Source organism: Triturus cristatus, chromosome 12 (genome assembly GCF_964204655.1).
Source record: "Triturus cristatus chromosome 12, aTriCri1.1, whole genome shotgun sequence".
NCBI lineage: Eukaryota > Metazoa > Chordata > Amphibia > Caudata > Salamandridae > Triturus > Triturus cristatus.
This window is the reverse complement of record NC_140595.1, coordinates 686,437,521-686,443,747: the sequence shown is the minus strand read 5'-3', so window position 1 is coordinate 686,443,747 and position 6,227 is coordinate 686,437,521.

The window sequence follows — 6,227 nt, the reverse complement described above, 5'->3', positions numbered from 1 at the left end:
ACCAGGTCGGAGCAGCTGTTAGTTTCCTGCTGCTATCACGCCTTATCGCATATTTTGTGATCTTATCGCCGATGTGGCTGGTCGTTGAGAATGTTGCGGAGTGGTGGTGTCGCAGCTTTTTGCTCGGGACGCCTACTTTGCATCTCATTAGCGATAGTTGCCGGGGTCGTCCGTGGCGATGTTTTTTGAGGATGCTATCGCAGGGAATAGTGGTATAGGCAGTTTGCACCGGCTTGTGGATGGGGCGATGGATTTATCGCGACTTTGGCTGCGCTAAAGTGCCGTTAACTCTGCGATAGCTCCTTGAGCATATGCCCCATAGTGTTATCTTAGGGATTCCAGCAATACAGTGTAAGTTGTAGCTATTTGAGGTAACTGGGCAATGGCCATGTATTGATTGTTGTGACACAAAACGGATGACTGGGAATGTCTTCAAACAAGATTGGCCTAGATATCGTTACCTGTTCCCTTTCTTGAGTAAGATATCAAGCACCCTTCCTTCATTGGGTTAGACACTGAGCAGCACTAGTCTTGGGAACTCCCTTTAGAATGATTCAATTGAGGTACCCGGCACTTTTGGAACTGGCAGTTGTCTATCACCTTCTTATTGGGAATCTCTAGCAGGCTAAAGGTAAAGTTAAAGATTAGGCATACAATAAGTCAGCTACTATATGTCACATGAATGAGTCCTAGAATAATATTCAGAAAAGAGGTTAAATGAAATGAATAGACGGCTGAAGGAACATTAAGTCCACTCACTTAATGGCAAGGTTAAATAGTAATCTAATAGTGGTTAGCAGAAGTTTTGATTTTCAAGTGAAAATTGGCTTTGAGCCGCCCATGCCAGCTTGTAATTGTAGGTCAATCGCAGCTCAATCACCTTCGGACGTTAAGTTAAGCTATGTGAACTGAAAACAATGGCTTGTGCATTATTTACAAATTATGTGTTAAATTACACAAGTTAAAACAATATCCATCTGAGGGCTATATTGGCTAATAAATGCTACCTACTCTAGTTACGGGCCTGAGACCCTATAACAACCGGTATATCCTACAGAAATAAGGGGCGATAATGCTATTGGAATATACAAGCCACTGAGGTGGAATGCTCAAAGTTAAACAGAAAAAAGAGGAAAAAAAACTTTGGAATTATGGAGCAGTAAATTAGTGGCCCCTTGCAACTCTTTAATGGAGCTCCCACCAATCCAATGTTCAAATATACCCTACTGCAGGGGGCTTTTCCAACCACTAAAAGCCTACTCCAGCGTTGTTGGCCCAAGCCAAAGGCCAATAATGAGGGAGCCAGCCTTTAATGGTCACTACAGCCCTACTTTGATCTGTTTTAGCTATTCCAGCTGCCAAATATCAAAACATCCACTGGTAAATATTAGCATTATACCACAAATGTATGTTGACACAATTAGTTGACTAATTTTATGTTGTGTAGCTCTTCAGGCAGACAATTTATAATACTCAAATCTATATTTTTGTCAGTTCTTGACATAAATGTGTTGCAAATATGCCTTTTTAGGTACAAGTCTCATGGTGATCCCCACATATCACCATTTTTCGAAGTATCTATATTTTTGATTTAGAGCTGTGATAGGGCATATTATTTGCTAGATTCTCAACTTAGTAGCCCGGTTCAGTCACCTCAGGATCTTAATTTGAGCTTTCAATTCAAAAGGGGTCGTACATATAGCCAGGAAGTTTCATGCAAGTTAGTTTGACCAGTGGAAGAGATAATGATTTGGTTTCCAGGCTGGAAAATACATTGAATTATCTTTCTACTACTTGCCTTCCCTTGGCTGGTTAGTGGGTGTGCCTTGGAGGGTTGCATAATTGCAGCAGCACATTACATATTCAGACTTTGTTAGTATTTCCCCAGTGTGGGTAAATCTGTGCAACAACTGCTTTGGCTGGGGTGTAGTTTTGTTTTAATCAGGTAAGTTCTCTGTTTTATGGGACATAGCACGGATCCTATTATTACCAAGGTCCTGTCTTCTCCCTTTGGTGACCCTGGCCATGAACACCGTAGACAAAAAAAATTACCTTGTGTAATGGAAACTCTCAGTATCTAATGCCCATGGGCAAAGTTCACACTATATATATATATATATATATATATATATAAAAAAAAAAAAAAACAGGGTGTATGTAGGGAGATTTGTGTTGCTCATGTGAAAGCAGTGGAGGCCTAGCATAGGAAGGTATGTTGTATGACACTTAGTCTGTTGATGATGGATACTACCGCCATCTGTTTAAAAGCAGATCGCCACCTAAAAGTTTTTACATTTATACCACAACTTTAGCGATTCTGAGACAATTGGTATTAGCAATTGATAAATATTTCAACACTGCCTCAAAGCGCAAGGACAGCATGCCCATTAGTGCCAGCGGTGATAATCTGCATCTTTAAGAGCGAAAAAAAGAAGAAGCAATTGAAAGCCTCTAAATTTGGGGTAACATGAATATCGGATGTGGTAGTGCAGTGAACAATTTCTGGTATTACTCTGAATTTCCTGGCCAGCTCCAAATAATGGCCTGTGGAATAACAGTGTGCTGCCAAATACCGACGGTATCCCAGTTGGAAGGATGTTAAGTGCATTTGAGTCTTGTTTGTCATTATCACTTGTATGGCGCTTTAGAGCCTCCTTTAAAAGAAGCCCAAGTTTCTGTATTTATCCACTTTTAAAAATAAATGCAGACAGAAAACACATTGTATTCTGTCTGTATTTATCTGTAAAAACGGAAAACCGGGAGCCTTACTGATAATACATTTTCGGTTCAGAAAATAAGAGTTATCAGCATGTTAATAAAGCTAATGCTAAATAAGTGAATATTATTGATCAAAGGGAGTCACTGTGTTAAAAGAAGAGTGAAAAAAAGGATTGTTACTTACCCTGTAGGCATATGTTCTTTGCATGAAATGCTGTAGATTCACACACTTTGCATATGTCCACCATTTAGTGCTGTGCTCGGATGATTACAAGCTGTTGTTGTGAAGGTTTCTCCAAATCACGAGGCTGTGTGACTCCTCCTCTTGATGATACTGCGCACGGTCATCAACTCCATTTCAGATTCTTTTTTCTGTAGATTGGTGAGAACGCAGTTCTAATATGTATCAGTAAAGTGATTTTCAGGCAGTAGTGTGATGCAAGTATGTAAAATATATAAACTGCAACTTACAAAGGGTTTCTGGGGAGGAGGGATGTCGCATGAGAATCTACAGCACTACATGCCAAGAACAGATGCTTACAGGGTAACCTAATCCATTCGAGGTATGTGTGCTGTAGATATACATGCTTTGCATAGACTGAAGCAGTCCCTCCCCATAGACAGTGGTTAATCTAAGGGGGTTGCAGTTGTTTGAAAGAGTTTTTAGAACAGCAGGGTCAGTATTAGCTTGTTGACATGCAAAGACATCCACACAATGTTTTGTGAATGTGTGTGGAGTGGACCATGTTGCTGCTTTGCAAATATCAGCAATAGGTATGTTCCCTAAAAATTTAAAAAAAAACATAGAATCTCCTACTTACTTAGTGAGCTTTGGGTGGAATAGTAAAGCCTTTTAGCTTTAGCAAAGCAAGTTTGGATGCATTTGACTATCCATCTTGAAATTCCAGATTTAGAAATTGCCTTTCCTATGTGAGGAGGTGTGAAGGCAATAAATAATTGCTTAGTCTTTCTGAATGTTTTGGTCTTGTCAATGTAATACATTAGCACTCGTTTAACGTCTAAAGTATGCAAAGTTCTTTCTGTAACTGAATCTGGTTGTGGAAAAAAACAGGCAATTCTATTGATTGATATGAAATTGAGAAACCACTTTTGGAAGGAATTTTGGGTTTGTCATAAGTTCTGCCTTGTCCCTTTGAACTTGGACGAAAGGTTACTCAAGGGTAAGTGCCTGAATTTCACTGACTCTTCTAAGTGAAGTAATAGCAATTTAGAATGCCAGTTTCCAGGATAAATATTGCAATTGACAAGAGGGGAGTGGCTCAAATGTAGGCCCCATTAGTCTTGTTAGTACGATGTTTAAGTTCCATGCTGGTGCTGGTGGAAGTGTGGGAGGAATGATTCTCAAGTCACTCCATAAAAGCTGTGATAACAGGTATTTTAAATAATGAGAAGTGTTGTCTATTTTGCAAATAGGCTGCAATAGAAGCCAGCTGTAATCGTATTGCAGTAAAGGGCCAAACCTGTGGTTTGCAAATGCAGTAAGTAATTATTGAGTGTACTTTTGTGTTAAGGGTGTTTTATGTTTTAGTTTCTGGCAGTATATAACAAATATTTTCCATTTAGCCTCATAACATTGCCTTGTGGTAGGTTTGCTAGCTTCTTTAAGAATGTCCACACATTACTGTGGTAAATTTAAGTATCCAAAATACTTCAGAAGCCATATTGCAAGGTTAAGTTCCTTGGTATTGGGGTGTCTGTGTGCCTTTGTGCTATGTGAGAAGGTCAGGTGAAGGTGAAGCTTCTCACGTGGGACTAGTGAGAGCTCCAACAGTGTTGAAAACCATGGTTGGCAAGCCCATGTTGGTGCTATACGTATCATTATAAGAGATGTTTGTCTGAGAATGGAAGTAGTGGGAATTGCATGCAAATATCACTGACCAGTTCATCCACAGAGTGTTGCCCTTGGACTCTTGTGGGTACCTGCTTCCAAAGTTTGGGTATTTTGTATTTTCTGGGGTTACGAACAGATCTATTTGTGGAAACCCTTATCTTTGAAAGTATGGTAGGAGGACTGTGAGGTGCATTTCCCATTTGTGGACTTGTTGCTGCGTCCTGCTCAGAAAGTATGCAGCTTGATTGCTTGTCCCTGGGGCATGTTCTGCTAGGAGATGAATATTGTGATGTAAATATATGCTCCATATTTTCTTTGCTAACTGAGATAATTAGAGAGAGCATGTCCTCCCCCGTTTTAGTATGCAATACATAGTTGTCATATGTCTGGTTAAATTAGGACAACTTTGTGTTGCGAGTGAGGCAGGAAGGCTTTCCCTGCTAGGTGAACGAAATGGAGATCTTTGTGTTTGGAGTCCCATGCACCCTGAACTGAGATTTTGTAGATGACCTCTCTAACCAATTAAGAAAGCATCTGCTGTGAGAATTATTTGTGGAACTGGGTCTCAAAACTGCCGCCCCTTGGATACATTCTGTGGATTCCACCATTGCAGAGAGTGATGTGTGTAGCTCTCTACCAACACTAGATCGTGACATTGACCCAGTGACTGTGTCCACTGATGGGATAGACATTCCTGGAGAGGTCTGATGTGTAGTATAACACACAAGATGATGGACGGAATGTTGCACATTGGCAAAACATTCACCCCCCCAGTCACAGATCTAGGATTAATCCATCGTTATTTTGCTCACCACGCCACCCCAGTTCAGACATGGCCATATGCAAATCAGTCTTGACCCTGTGCCTCATGGGAACAGTCCAGCCCGAACTGCCAAGCCATGTCTTCCCTGGACCAGAATCAAGCATTCTAGGACCGGTTTCGGGGTTTCACCCCTCTTCAGCCAGGATAGCTTGACTCCATGCCACTGGAATCAAGCTATCCTGGCTGAAGAGGGGTGAAACCCCGAAACCGGTCCTAGGATGCTTGTTTCCAGTCCAGGGAAGACCTGACCTGGCAGTTCAGGCTGGACTGTTCCCATTGGGCACAGGGTCAAAACTGATTTGCATATGGTTGGATCCAAACTGGAATGGCACGGTGAGCAAAAAAACGATGGATTTAGGCCCAGATCTCTGTACGGGGGTGAATGTATAACATTGTTCTGAATTCTGTCCATCAATAGTTCTTTTTGCATTTATCACCCGAGTGGGACGGGTATGCTCAGACGCGAGTCCCGTGCTCTCCATGCCACTGGAATCAAGCTATCCTGGCTGAAGAGGGGTGAAACCCTGAAACCGGTCCTAGGATGCTCGTTTCCAGTCCAGGGAGGACCTGACCTGGCAGTTTGGGATGGACTGTTCCCATTGGGCACAGGGTCAAGACTGATTTGCATATGGGTGGGTCCAAACTGGAATGGCATGGTGAGCAACAAAACGATGGATTTAGGCCCAGATCTCTGTACTGGGGTGAATGTGTGACATTGTTCTGCATTCTGTCCATCAATAGTTCTTTTTGCATGATGTAGGCATTTCAAAAGTCCCACATGCCATACTACACAAGTTGTAGAAATGTTCTGGCTGGGATTTGAGTCCCAGTTTG